Consider the following 16,213-nt stretch of genomic DNA (forward strand, 5'->3'; position numbering starts at 1 on the left):
TTTCTGCATAAGGAAAAATAACCACAGAAGGGGAGTTGTAGATGCAAGAAAATGAGCACACAGTTGATGAGCATGTGGGTAATTCTGAACACGCAGTCTGTGTGAAACAGCAAAAGACATTTAGTGTAGGGAGAAAGAAAAGACAGGATTGAACATGAGATGGCGACAAGTAAAATGAGAGAGAGTGTGACTTGATAATTTTATTGTACCAAAAAAATAAAAGATATTGAGTAACATAAACTTTACACTTCAAGTTTTATGGTAACTATTAAAGTTTTATGGTCACTACTACAATAGTAGAGGGAAGAAACTGAATTTAAAAATAAAGACAACTTAATATAAAGATGCAGAAAGATGAAGCAATGAAGCAGAGAAAAAAATGTGTAAAATAAGAAATAAGATGGTAATGAATCCAAACATAATAACACTAAAAAACAGTTAAACGTTAGACTAAACAAAAGAGACATTTAATGTTAGAGACCTATTTAATTGATGTATATAGAGTATTAATTGATTTCTTTTAACAATTACACAGTAGTCCACAGACTAAATTCTGTACATCCATCCTCATGTGTTATCTGCTACCAAGAGCTGAGCGCACATACAGGATCTTCCTGTATTGCCATGGTGAAGGGACTCTGAAGTGAAATTACATGCTCCTTAGAGATGGGACATACAAATTTCCTAAAGTGAACTAGTTAAGAAACTAGTTAATTAAATGACATTCCTCAAGTTCTGATAAATTAACTTTCCTCACACACAAACAGGAGCACACAAATCTCTGCATTGCTTCTCAGTGTCCTTATAAAAAGTAGAGTTGAAAGGTATTTCAGGGTATTATGTTTTATTCAGCTGGAATAATCTCTGTAATGCCTTGAATCATAACTCATTTTTCAAAAACTTTGAAGCTTAAATAAGACCATATTATCCAGTTTTGCTGTACTTTCCTTGACTTTTAGAAACTTGTATTCCTAATTAGGTTGCTATGACACTGGGTGTGTACATGTGACTGGTATATGAATAGTCTACCACATGCATGTTATACAAATATGGTGAAATAGGCAGGCCCATTGTTACTGTAGGGAGTTGATTAATTATTAGTAAGAAAGGGAAGCAAAGGGAATTAGACGCTGTGCTTAATAAACTGGTGAGCAGAAGACTGTTTGCTTCACCAGGAAGCTACAGCATCACACCCCCAGGGAGGGAGGTTAGAGCATCACTCCGCCAAAGGGAATAACACTTTTCTCTCCACCCACAGATACCACCTGATGGCTGTGGACGCAGGGGCAGTGCTGGACTGTAGAGGCCTGTCTAACTCGGGTAACTAGGGGTGGCAAACCTATTAAAATCTATCCAAAGCTTGGGATGTGGGTTGGTTCTTTATCAAAAGCCCCTGGTTTGTGCCAAACCCAAGCTAATAGAATTCTATGGGAACACACTCACTCTCCCTCCGCCCCAGCCCACACACACTCACCCCATTCATTTGCACTCTCCCTCACCCAGGAGGACACGACCATGTGTGTCTAACAGCTATTGGAGCCATACAGATGGAACAGGCTCCACAAGTTTTGCTATGAAGCAAAACTCTGGACAGTGGCTTTTGTTTTTGCCTTGCTGTAGACACGGTTGGACTTTTTCCACAGCAGGATGGACAAAGACGGAACAGAGACACGGAGGACAGAGGTGGTGTTCAGATATTATTTTATACCGGCCTACATGTATTCCTACTTTGTCCAAAGGTTGTAATTGGATATTTTTTTTGTATAGGAGAGAGAGAGCCTTAGGTGTGATAACTATAAAATTTGATTGACAAATCAGGATATTTCTGAGAGTAAAATGGACCTTAAGCATAAACCAGGACCTATCCTTAGACAACCTGTGTGTCAAATAGATACTCTGCTGTTTTAATAGTGAAAAGTAATCATGAGTGGTCAGGAAGTCAGTCCCCAGAAGGTACTGCGTCTGTCTTTTGCACAGCCAGAGGGACCGTGGCCCCCTTCCTGTACAACATGATTGTAAAGAAAGTGGCATTTGTCAAAATGAGCAAGGATCTGCTGCCATAGAAAGTGCCTTGAGGATGAATATGAAACAAATTGTTGCACTTGGCTTAGAACCAGGGGGAAGTTAGAGATCAGGAGAATAGCATTTTTTTCCTTAATTTCTCATCCATATTTTACCACACATTTCATACTGTCCAGCAGTTGCTTATGCAGAACTCAGGCCGTTTTCTCTTGTTCTGAAACACTGGACAACTTATGGCATTTTAAGGGGGCCATGACACAAAGTGCCTCCCACAGTGCCATTCCATACCTGACTTAATCCCTTGTTTTGGCTTCTCCTTAAAAGACCTTGAGCCTTCATTTTTCCCCTTTCCCCTGCAAATTATTTAGTTCTAGAAAAAGTGAGCATTTATTGAAAATTACTGCCTCCTGTGACATATTAAAGGGCCTTAAAAATGCTCACGTGAAATTGAGATCCTGGTGGGTGAAATGGGTCCCTGTTAATATTTTGGCATTATATTCCATTTCATTTACCTTTTTTCAATATGGTGTGATGAGTTTGCCTAACATCCCGGCTTATTATTTCTCTAGAAAATTAAGATAATGCAAATACTAATGAAAACAATGCATTTAATTATGATTAGTGAGTTTTCCTGTTGAAGGTAATAGAGAACCATGACTCTTTTCCCAGGTTATTAAAATATCTTTACCAAAAAGATATACTTCAAGTAAATGTGTAGAAAAATGCCAAGTATTTGTCTTATGATTTAACATCCCAGCTAGGCATGAATATTTGAAATATCAGAACTCAATTGTACTCCATATTTAAAGTCTTTCTACTAAAATACTGCATTTATTCATGGACAACACATGAGTGAAATTTGGCATAAAACTGGAGTTCTAATACACTTCTCTAGGGTCTCATATTGCAAAATAAAGTTGTTCATCAAAAAGCACAATCTGTCCCAAGTATGTGCATGCCATCAAAAAGAATCCCACAAATTTTCTTTTTTTAGTTATCTCCTAGGTTAATGTATGAATCTTTACTGTAGTAATCAGCCAAACTAATGAAATGGGAGGTAATTTTAATATTGTAACAGTTGCAATACTGCTCATTTGTAGGTACCCAGGAATGGCTATTCTCATTTGCACCAGGTAGTGTGTTTGTGATCTGTGATCTTGGGAAACTCACCAACTGCCAGGAGTTACTTCCCATTTTTGTTGCCGATCCAGCCAGTTAAGAGAAAAAATAAGATTATATATGTGACATCCCTACAAAAACTGCAAATTTCAGAAGGCAATAGATTTTTAAGGTTGAGAAGATAAAATATTTATGATTATTAAGAGTGAAATCTGATGACTTTGACTAAGAATGGCTTCTTTAGTTGGAAGCCATCTTCTAGATCTTTATTCTCAGATTGTATGAAATTTGAAAATGTTTTAAATAAAAATTGCTGCCTAACTTGTCACCCAGTTTTCTTCCAATGCACAGAACTAGGAGCCTTTCAACAAATGGGTTGTGTGCACCATCTGTCCATTCTGTGTTGCATAGTAAATTTTAGACTAAAAATGTCCTTTTCTTCCCACAGCAGAACACAAGAAATTTCCTGTCTTTCTTGTTCCCATGAATGACTTAATTTAGTCATTGTATAGTTTTTAATATATGTTGTTGATGGCTAGAGTTGTATAAAAGGTAGTTATACATACACTATAATTTAATTTAAAATCATAAAATCTGTCACTCTCTCAATAAATGTTTGCAAATATTTCTGAAGTAGAAATCCAACCTAATTTTTGGATGTCTCTCTCTTCCTGTTTGCAACTTCAACTACGTGTGTGTAACACAATTGCAACCCTTAAACATTGCATTAGATGTATGTTAAATAAGTATGTACACATATGCATATTTCGTATCATTCTTGCATATAGATGCATGTAAGTTCTCTAAACTTTGAAAAGCTGAAACATTCAGAAAGATATATTTTTATGTAGCTGTTTATAATTTGGTTAACATGAAAATGTAAATCTGAAAATAACCAAGAAACAGTTCAGGATAATAATTAAACAGTGCTATTTTTATCCTAATCTAGTGTAAATATGTAAAGCTACAGACAACTGAGCCCAAGAACAGATTATAAAAGATTTAGAGGCTCTGAGTCCATGGGACAATACAATGAATGCACGAGAGCACAGACTGATATCAGCTTGAATTACTAAGTGTCTATTATGTGCCGTACATACTTCATTTAAATGTGAGCTAGGAAATGAATGGATCAAAAAATTGTGGTACATATACACAATGGAATTCTATGCTGCAGAGAGAAAGAAGGAGCTACTACCCTTTGCAACAACATGCATGGAACTGGAAAGCATTTTGCTGAGTGAAATAGGCCAGGTGTTGAAAGACAAATACCATATGATCTCACCTTTAACAGGAAGCTAAATAACAAAGCAAACAAGCAAGCAGAAAAAAAACAAAGACACTGAAATAGAGAACAAGGGGACAGTGACCAGAGGGGAGAGGGAAGGGAAGTTAAGGGGAAAAAGGGGGAGGGATTTGGAGGAACAAATAGGAAGGACACAGGGACGAGAACTAAGGGGGGGTGGAAAGGGGAGGGAGGGGGGGAGCAAGGGGGGGGGGAGGCTGGGATGGGAGAAATAGACAAAAAACTGTACTTGAAAAATAACTAAATAAAATTAATTTAAAAAATGTGAGCTAGGCACTCTTTCCAATGGAAGAGACTTGAAATTTGAGAAGTTTATAATTTCTTAAAATAATACTACCTAAATTATTTTAGGAATATTGGCATTTATTTATTTATGTATTTTGCTTACCCAAAATAACTCTCACACATTTAATCAATTGCATCCTCAGGCACAGACACCAGAATTCACAAACTCAGAGTAGTATCAACTATAGCCAGTTCAGCACCATGCACTGCATGCAGTACATTGTCAACAAATGCTTAGTGAATTAACAAAAAACTAATTTGAAGGCAATTGCTCCTGTCAAATATTTATAAATTTAATTTTATCAAGTTTTGTTGTGAATGAACCAAATAAGCCTTGCATATTAAAAAGGTGTTTCTCTTGCAGGGATTGATATATAAAATATATTATAATAAATCCCATTTTAATATACTAGAGGCTATACTAACAGTTTTCCTTTAAACAGGGTTTTAACCTTAATGATATAGGTACATATTTTATTCTGTAAGTATAATGGTTTATATTTTATAATTGTTAAAATGTCCCTTTTTAAAATTATGACAAATAATTCATCACACACCAAGGCTTTATTTTAGAGTAAATAAATGTTGGCTATTGTCCTAATTTATGCCTCCCAACAGAGTGGTCCTCTACCTCTAGGTAGATATAAAATAAAACCCAATCTTGAGGACATCAGATTCCTTGTTCGGCAAGAACTATAGTGCTACTAATTAATTAAAATAGAAATAAACGACTCCTGGATAAACACAGCTCTCCGATTGAACTTAGGTTTGAATCTGTGTAAAAGCATTTCCCCGGAAGAAAACTGGTGATGTCAGAACACCAAGTGCTCCAGGGAGACTGGGAACAGCGTTGCAGTCTTGATATTTCATGGGAGACACACAGTGTTGACACACAGGCCACTCTGAGATTGCTTTCGGAATTCCTATCTTTACTTTGTTTTAAAGTAAAGATAGGAATTATGCTAAATCCATTCCTCTCCAAGTTTAAATCCCCTCTTGCTTTCCTCTATACTGCCTCCTGAAACTATGGTGTCCTGAAACTTTGGTGTCCTTTTACAGAGTCTACCTAATAATTTGGGGCTCTAGAGGTCTTCTGTATTCCAAAGATCCCCAAGGTCTAGGAGGCATCGAGGGTAACTTTTTGAGCCAAATTTATCTGTTAAGAAAAGCACGTGAGTTCAAAAGTTCAAGGTGTGTCACGCCTCTTTTATTCTTTGCATGATATTTATACCAATTTTTACACTGACAATTTCTCGAAACTATAATTTTGACAATCTACATGTCTATACTTACAAGATTTCAACTGTAGTTAAATTCATTCCAACACTCTTCTCCAAAAAAGAACTTCATACATTGTTATGAACTGACGATGGGAAGTGACTTTGATAGCTTTCTCCAGCATTCTGACAGGATAAAGTTAATCATAAATATAAAACTGGGTTTTATTATTATTTTTTGGAACAGACACTCAAGGTGAGTATATGGTGAACACAGTAAATCAGTTAGGTAGATATGTTTAGGAACAGCGGCAAAACAGTTGTGATTTATACCACATTGCTTTCAGCCTAGTAGGGCCAGCTCACTGTGTTCGCTGACTCTGGGGAAATCAGACTGTTTGCAGGTCATGAATGTTAATTTAAAGCCTCTGGACCAGTGACAAAGAGAAAAGGGGACAGAGGAGCTACCACTGCTACACTTACAGAGCAGGCAGCATGTTGAGGTCCCATCAATATTCTTCCCCAAACACCCCATGGGTCCTCATCATAATTATGAAATCCAAATTCCTTCCACGGTATGCCTGTTTGACCTCATCTTGTACCTCTCTCCGAGGGACTCACTCAGTCCCAAGCATGCTAGGATTCTAAGTTGATGTCTTATTAATTGTTAAGACATTTTATAGGAAAACATTCTCAAATGAACAGGTGGCTACTGATGCCCAACTCAAATTAACTTTCAAAGCATTTCCAGAGTTTATTGGATATTGATGAAACTTATAACACATGTAAAGGACATAATAGAAATTAATAATCAGTGAAGAACAAAAAGTAAAGACTAAATTTTCTTCTCAGCAGGTAAGTCTACTGATTTGCAATAAATAACTCAAGTGAAAAACTAATTTACTAATTGAGAAATGACTACAATGCAGTTAGTCAAAAAATAAACTGTTGAAAATAAATTTTCTTCGTTTGTGGCAACCCTTAAAATATTAACTTTCCAGGAACACAAAAGCTTCAATACTAGCATTCTCATACAGTTGTATGTTCTGTTCTGAAATAATATAAGTATGAGGGATAATTTTTGTATATTACCCATAAATAGGAATCAGAAAACCACATGAATTTAGGTTGTATGTATTATGCCGAGAATTTCCTAGGCCTGATTTTCTTAAGAAAGCAGAAACTACTATTCTTTCTGATGTTCCATGAATTTTCTTTGCTATTCTATTCAGAAAATGTACAAAGATGTAAGTCAATTTTATGTTGGACATAAGTAAGGAGATGTTTTCAGGGCAGTAACAAATCTGTCACTAGCATCTGGGTAAGAAGCAAAATGCCTTCTGTTAAGTGAAAAGAAAATAGTAAACCATCAAATTCTAGGGGACTGGGAACCAAGTATTGCACTTCCTGAATTAAATAGTTCTTCTTTCTCATTCCTAGCTAACCGAAATACCATGCTGTGACCTAGGTCCAGAAGTCAAGGGTGAAAGACTTACTTAAAAGTATAGATGACAACTGTACATCATAAGCTTAGGTTTCTGAGCAAAATTTACCTAGAAACATTATTTTACATGCTAGTAAATACGAATACAAAAAGAGAGGTGTCATTTCTCACCACAGGCATGCAATGTGATTTCAGGTATGTCATCCTAGACATGAAATCAGAAAGTTACAATCTAAAGAAATGCTTGAAACGTTTATGCTCAGGTTCTTTGGGAGTGTCTTTGTGCACCAAGTACTTGTTGTATTTTTCCACATGGAATTTATCTAAATTTGCAAGATACTTCGCAGAAGTCTAATTAGCTTTTTCTCACACCAGCACAACTCTGCGCTCACTGTGAGTAGCAACATTAGTACCACGCCCTTGGAGAGTAGTACCCACGAGAAGTCATCTCATTTAGATAACTGTGATTTCCTGTAAAAGCATCATTCTCTATTTAAGAAGAAAAGTACATACTCAACCAGTATGAGCAGAAACTAGTAATAAAACTAGTACTAACCAGAAATACAATGAGCAGCAGTTTTAAATGTTCACATGTTGCCATACCTTTTAATTTCCTCTAATTCCCTTAATAACGATTGAAAAGCATTCTTACAAATTAAAATGAAGAGCAAGATGAACATTTGCACAGTTTGAAAAAATAGTTTTATCATATAGGATTATTCACATTTATTTTACCAACCTCTTATGAGATAAATTATCAAAAATTGTAAATATGAAACACAGCTCCTATGTGAAGTAAACGTTTTCATTTTTGTTAATTGTAGGCTGCCCTCATTCACCTGCTGTACCACACTTGTCTTCATTTCCTCTAATTACTTCTTAATGTCGGAGTCAGTAATATGTTTAAAGTGGTATGATTTACCCCTGGCTTTCTTTAGCTATTTAATTTTCAAACCTATGAAAAGCCACATTTAAGATTATCTCTGTGGGAATGTCTCTTTTCATCTACCTTAAAATACACCTAAGTCCAACTTAAACATGGTTTAGATAAGCAATTATTTCAAACAAAACTTTTACTAAGACAAATAAGGCAATTTAGATAAATGAAGAAATCTTATAAATAATTCAAAATTAAAAAATTACTTTTATTTAAAATAAAAATTTTAAAATTTTTGTGTTCTAGATTTTTTAATCTGAAAAATCAATTTCATAAGAAAAATCTGTTAAAAAATGGCAACCCCTAAAAATAAAAATATTCATTTATATAAAATATTTTATTAAAATTCTATAATAATGCATTTGATAGTAATGTATAATAATAATATATTTAATAACTGGGTATAATAAATCAATGCAAATAAAAATGTTATCATGAACTGATTTTCTATGATGTTTGACACATTTCAGATACTAGAATAATTATCTGAATAATTTCAATGACCAAAACTGCTCACTACCTGCACCTTTCCCTTAAAAAATGGGTCATTTCCAGCATTCATAAAACACATATAAATGGTTTATCTTAAACATAGCATTAACAATGTTTGAGTACTTTTTCTAGAGATTTTGTCTTTTTTCAAATCATTATGACAATTGTATAAAACTTTTATTTCACATTAAAATATTTAGTTTCTGATGCATTTTTAATAAAGAAAAATGCATATTTTAGAAAATATGTTTTAGAAAGGTTTTCAAAATCAGAAAAAATCTATGTAACAATAGTATGATAAGTCTAAGTTAAAATAGCAGCAATTATTATTAAATAAGTACCTACTCTATTCCAAACATCAAGCTAGATTCTTACACACACTTTTAGGATTAATAGCCACCCTTTAAGGTATGAGTTAGAATATGCACTTCAAAATGTGAAAATTCAGACAAGTAAGTAACTTGTCAAAAGTTACAGCATTAATGCAATATCAACCTAAATTTGAATTTGAACCTTGTTTTATCTGCAGAGAACTCCATTGTGTAAATGTACCATAGCAAAGGGGGAGAAAATGGGGCATCTCTAATGGTGGCAACAATAAAAATAAAGTTTAAAAGAGAATGAATTAATGGATCAACAGAGAAGTCATATCAGCTTTTATTTACTGAGTCCCAAGTTTGTAAGATCTCATTCTTCATCATTTTAACTTTGTAAAATTTTTATTCCCATAGTAAAAAAAAAAGAGGACATTAAGGCTACAGAGGATAAGAAATGGATGTCACTGCATCCCAGGGGACACAGCTGTAACTGGAAGGTCTGGTCTGGGACCAACACTCGACCACCCAGGAGTCCTCATTGCAAAGCACAAGCCCTTTCAACTATCACATATCACCTACTCTTCAAATAATAATTTTAATAAAACTATTACAAAGATGAATATGAGCAGGGCTTAAATTAAAATATTCAAGAATAAATGAGATAAAGATCTGAAAAAATAATCCTCCTGAAATGACAAATAATGAATGACCATATATTACTCCAGTATTGATCTGTAAAAATGTGTAAGGATAAGAACTTTTCCCCCACAGGAGATGATTTCCTATGATCTTTTCATCTACAGCCCTCTCATTTATCACTCAGGACATTTCTGTGTTCGGTGCTGCTTTTGCCCCACTACCGTGACAGAGCAGAAGCTCCAATCCTGTCTCTCAAGCCTTGTTTCTATTCTCAGGAGGGGAACAATATTAGCTTAGGAGTCAAATATCGCCACTGTCTTTTCTATGTGTTTACTAAATGCAATGCTACTTTTAATTTCAAAGGGTTGTTATAAATAAATAAATAAACATTTTTATGTGTTGCTTTATATTGTCCCCATAAAGAAGAGGATGCTAAACATGAAGTTTGCCTGTATTTGCTCATTTCTAAGCAGTGAACTATCAACTCTAAGTTTAGGGGAAACATACAAACCTAAAATACCTTAATTTTTACATGTGCTAACCATTTCTGGATTTACCAATTATCACTAAGGTAAATCTCAGGCATATTCCTTATATTCCAACCTTGGTACATATATGTGAGACCACTCCTGATGCATTCCATGCATCCTTTTACCCGGTGAATAATTGAGAACTGATTTCTGAATATGTAGCTTCCTCCCTATCACCCCTCCATGCATTTTCTAAAGCCCCCATCTTTTAGAAATCCGGCTTTCTTAATAATCCCTCAAAGCACAAGAATGTTTGACTCAAATCTACCAAGGATCTCTTGATCAAATCCCATTGTTCTTGTGTTCCTAAAATAACAGCAAGTATTCTTGAGGATTTTGAATGTACCAGGGACATATTTTTACACATTGTGTAATCCAACTTGTCTTTAACTTTTTAGCTCCTTTTGTCTTCAAGACAATCTAGTTGAAGACAATGAGGCTCAGAGTGAAACTAATTTGCCTAATTCATATAGTTAGAAAGCAGAGGATGCGGGATTTGTACCCATCTTCAGAAACTATTTGGTTGATCAGTACCCTCTACTGTCTGCAGGAGATTCTCTGAATAATACATGATACATGGTGATATTCAGGACTAAGATCCAGTAAAATGCTAGAGAATTATAGTCAATGCTTCAAGAAAAACTGTTCTAAGCCAACCTCAATTAAAGTCTGAGTCAGAAGAAAAATTATAAAACACTATATCTAACAGACTAACAAATGGGGAAGCTGAAATAAACAATAATTACTTGCCTCATTAAATATTACAGTAAATCCAAGAATCAAACTTCAGTTTTTCACTTCAGCATGCTGTAATGTTTGATGACCTCTTGTCTCAAAAAGAACTAAAGAAAGAAGGCCATGACTTAATCTTTTTACCCCTAAACTTTAATTTATTACTGGACTTATTTTGTTGCTGACTAACTGAAATCTAAACTGAATGAAAAATATTTGTACTGTTTGTGCATTCTTCTAAGCAATGGTATCTTTTGACTTAGTTCCTTTAGTGACTAAGGTTAACATTACTCTAACCGGTATTCATCTTGGAAACCGTGAACTCTCTCAAGTGACCATTATGTGTAACAGCATCAAGTACCATCTGTTCAAGTCATGTATCTGTTAGATATTGGTCCCTAATACCTTGTGTTTCCAAGGTCTCATGAACCCTTTGGGCTGAAATGATAATAAATAATTCCATAAATTCTCAAGAATGTAACCAAATTATTTAGATTATACTTCCCAAGAATCAGTTACAGTTTAATATTTTAGTGACATTTTAATACTTTTTAGTTAAATTTTAATATAGTTATACATAAAATACAGAAAAAATATCTTCTAACCTTCTAATCTGTATTCTCTGAACAGCCAGTTCTTCCTAATAAGAGCATGTGTGTATATTAACCTCCTGAAATTATTAGCTATAATTTCTCCTATTTCATGGTATTTATGTTTTACATCATATTTTACACATATTCTGTTAAATTTGTAGTCAGTTTCCATGAAGCAATATGCCTATTTTTATTTTAACACAAATGGCATCACCATGGTTCATGTAGGTTTGCTTCCCTCACCTTAGAAAGTTGTAATCTGTAGGATTTTACTAGATCAAGATTTTAGCCAAATTCCTTCAACAACTATTCCATAGCTACTTCCTTTTTAAATGTACGCTTACTGTGATAATAGCTGGAGTACAAGAAGTCTAGAATACGGCTTTTGTGAGCAATGTATCTCTGAGCAGATGGCCTTAAAGCAAAAATAATTTTTAAGAGAGACAATATCCTAAATATTTATATATTTTATCATGTTCTATTTGAAATAACATATTTGGAAAGCAAAGTAAGTATTTTGAAACAGAGTTAATTTCCACCATCACACAGCACCAATACCGCTTCCTCCATAAATTTTATTAGTTATAATATAGGTTGATATAAGTTTAAAGATGTGTGAGAGGAAATATAAACTGAAATAACTCATGAAGATTGTATAGGAGAAATAAGTATTAAAAAGTAAGGAAATCTGTGTTAACAGAACAAGGAATGAAGCAGGCATTTTACCCAGGTTGAGAAAGACAGAAATAAACCCAGGCACAGGGGGTACTTACACTACTGATTCAGAAGATACATGAGAATGGCAGTGCTTTCATTGTATCCATTGAAACCAGAACATGGATACAACTGACTGGTGAGGCACAGGAGGTAAGGAGGTTGTAAAGAGCAGGAGCACAGAGAACTGGGCCTGGTCTGATCAGGACTTGGGCTGAAGCTTAGGCACTGTGACCAAGGAAGGTGTGTCTTCAAAAGATTTTTTCATAGACACATTATGGCATTTTTCTATAGTGAAGAACCTCCCTTTTTATGCTAACCTCTTGTTAGCACAAGAAACAAGAATATCTAAAGCTGACTTTTGATAGATAAGAAACTCATAAGTAAAACAAACCACCCAACGTTCTTGATTTACATTTTATAGGCTCAAACTATGCAAACAGTTACTGAGGATATTATTAATGGAATTATGCAACAGAAATATTAACAACAGCTAAAAATTCACTGTAATAGATACATACATTTCTAATATCACTTAGAACAAATACTTTTATCAATCATGCCAAATTATGTGATGTTCTACATTGAAGCTTTGGGCAACTAAGTTAAAAAGGCAAATGATGGACAAATAGATGACATAATTTAATCATAATTGCCTTTATAGTTTTACTTGTATAATATCTTTGTTTTTTGAAACTTCAAAGACCTTTTATTTACGAACCCTAGCAGGTTTAACTCTGAACCCAGCTAACAGCAAAACAGCATCTTTAGCAGAATCTGGGATGGAGGTGCAGACCTAAAGATCATCTCTTAACTAAAGGATTTTAAAAAAGACATATATACATCCATGCAAATATTTTTTTAAAAAGCAAAATTCTCCAGCATTGCAGAAGATATCCCAGAGTGACTTCAGTCCATATAAAACAGCATCTGGCACTATGCTGCCTTAAAAACCAAACTCGGGTTACATCTGGGAGAAAAGTAAAACATTTCCTCTTTAAAAAAAAAAATCCCTTTTCCTCCTTCCTGTTCAACTTCCACTGCTTATTGCTAGAAACACTCAGGGAACCGTATAAACGAGACCCAGACCACTCCTCTTGGCCTCTGCCTGTCTGAAGGCTCACCACGGGTGGTTCCTTAAGGATTTTCACCTCCCCTACAATCAGGAAATTGAGCTCTAATTTCTGGGAACTGGCAAAAAAAAATCCTATTTCCTTCACGGAAGAATCTGGCCCAGACTGGTATACCAGGATGTGCAAAGGAAGCCTTTCTAAATAAAAACACCTCTAACACCTTATAACCTAAAGTGTAACCTACAGTTGAAAACCAGTAGCAGTGAATTATATATACCAGAAAGGTGCCAATCTCTCCAACTTTAACCATAAAGCAAACAGAGGGGAGGGGCGTGGTATTGGAGCCCCTCTCCCTTCCAAGAACTTTGACGCACATTCTAGGCCAACGCCACAACGCTAAGACAGACACGGTCACAGACCACTGTCTTTGCTGGGTAGAGCTGCCACTACAGGGCAGCCTGGCTCGTGTGCGCTTTGCCCAAACCTTCTCTCCCATATGCAGAATGCTTAAGAAGCACTGGGGAAATTATTTTTTCAATTTGACTTCATCACTGACAAACTTGTAGAAACTGGCCAGAGATCACCCCCACCCCCAACCCCTGCCCAGTTCAGGGTCACAGGAACATAAGGAGTCCTTCCATTTGATGGGCTCCTTGCCAGACTTCTGCAGCAGTTTACTGGTTTTAGAGAAATGTCTGCATCCAAAGAACCCTCGGTACACGACAGTGGGTAGGAGTGGGCAGTCTGCAGCACATGGTGGCGCTTCCTGTCGACGGCGCTGCCCTTCTTCTGAGCCTAAGAACCCCAGAGCAAGAGCCGAGACCACTTGAGTTCTGGTTTAGGCAGGACTTGACTGCGTCGGCAAACTGCTCACAGCCTTTCTGCTTTATGAGAATTGGCCTGATGCGCCCAGACTTGTGAGTTCAGCATGAGTACAACACTAAGCAGGAAAACACCCTGCTGGACCCAGCCAGATAAATCTCTGTGACCAGGATGCACGAAACCATCTATGTCTTGCAGACAGCTCTTTGCAAACATTTTCCAAACTGGGCAGAAGTGGAACAGGTCTTTGAGCACAGAAGCAGAGCCCCGAGTGTGATTGGGCCCGTGGTATGGATCCTGTCCCAGGAAGACAGCCTTCACTCTCGTGTCGTGCCTATGTGAAGACATGGTGTGGGGGTAGACAAACAGGCGCAATGTCTTCTTTCTTCTGCAACAAATCCCACTAGCTTTATAAAATACAGTTTTCCGAACTTTCTGCTGGGGTGCTTCTTCCAACTTTCACTGAAACCCACCGGCTTGTGAGTTGAAGTAGGGCCGGGGCCTTGTTCTGGATGCAGACCAAGTGCTCCGGGCTCAGCCGTGATGAGGGCGGTGTGCCTTGCTCCTCCCGTTCTACCCAGGCCTTTTTGCCCAGGCTACCCGCTGCATCCAGGCTCTCCTCAGCTACTGTTGCCATGCTGGTCCCAGTGTCCCCAGATGGGAGCTACAGACACATGGCTTCCTAGCAGGGCTAGGGGAGAAAAAGGAGTTCTGCGTCTTCTGGCCAATCATCCTGAAGCCGCAAGCGAACATGCACCACCCAGGGACCCCTGAGGCTGGCACAGACTGTGGTGGTGTGCAATTTACTTGTATCATATCTTGAATGAGGCCTGGTGGGAGAGGGCTGATCAAGGAATAGTGATATGAAGGATGCAGAGCTGACTCAGTAATGCAAACAAATAAGAAATCTGGACAGGGCCCTGTACAGTAATGACGGAACATATGTAGCAGAACAGAATATTCTACACATTAGGAGGGAAAGGTAATATATTAAGAAATATTGTACCATACATAATTTCAGACACTGGGTAAAATTACAGTTAAATTATTTCAAATGGTTTAAAATATTATACATGATATTGAAGATACAGAAGGTCCTAAATCAGTGGATTTGTAATGATGTGTCTTAATCATCAAGATCTAGCTAAAAATAGTTAAAAAGGGCTTTAGAGTACTGACATTCTTAAAATTACAAGAATAAAATAGGCACAATTAAAAGTAGAATTTTAAGGAAACAGTCCAGCTTGAAAATACCCACTCTTAGAGAGCCCCCTCCTGATTAACCTCCGTGCGGGCCCCTTGTGTTAGCTTCCCGGGCAGGCAGCCTGTGCAGTCACAGGGCCCTGGGCTTAGCAAAGTCCTCATGTGGTTGAATCTTCTGGCTATTGCTATCTTGATGGTTTTAATATTTTTAAACAAATGGTTCCATACTTTCATGCAGCTGGTCCTGTGCATGGTTATTATATGGAGAAAAGTAATTAGCAACCAAAGTAAATTTATTTCAAACAAAGCAACACACACTCAAATGTTACTGTGGTAGAGGGTGTGACTTCAGAAGCAATTTGAAAAGGACAGTGAGAAAGTATAAGGAAGAAATTAGCTGGTGAACCCACAGACCACATGGAGCCTGTGTGCTCTTGGGCAGAATGGCTCCCAGTCTTTTCTTTCCATGGCCACACAAGGATCGGTAGAGCAAGCAAGGCAAAAGTTCAGAAACCGACATTTCCACACAAGTCCTGAATACCACTATTGCTTAATGACAAGAAGCCCAACAGGAAGCAAGGTAGTGCAGTTAACAGGCACAGCAGAACTCTGACCCGGAATTCTGAGGGTTAGAAGGGACTCACAGACCGCCGAAAGATCAGCCTTACGAATCTACTACCTGCCATCATGAATCTTTTCTTTTATAAGCATAGTGACAAGGCAAAGTACAAAAAAAAGAGTGCATATTTTATTCTGTGGTTTAAAGTA

General features: G+C 36.6%; 1 pseudogene; it reads right to left on the bottom strand.

Moving 5' to 3' along the window:
• Positions 1-14,000: 14,000 nt before the first annotated feature.
• LOC119042643 (uracil-DNA glycosylase-like) lies at positions 14,001-14,974 on the bottom strand (annotated as a pseudogene).
• Between the last annotated feature and the right edge of the window lie 1,239 nt (positions 14,975-16,213).

The sequence above is a fragment of the Artibeus jamaicensis genome, unplaced genomic scaffold (genome assembly GCF_021234435.1).
Source record: "Artibeus jamaicensis isolate MK-2021 breed Jamaican fruit bat unplaced genomic scaffold, CSHL_Jam_final contig_466, whole genome shotgun sequence".
In the NCBI taxonomy this organism is placed as follows: Eukaryota; Metazoa; Chordata; class Mammalia; order Chiroptera; family Phyllostomidae; genus Artibeus; species Artibeus jamaicensis.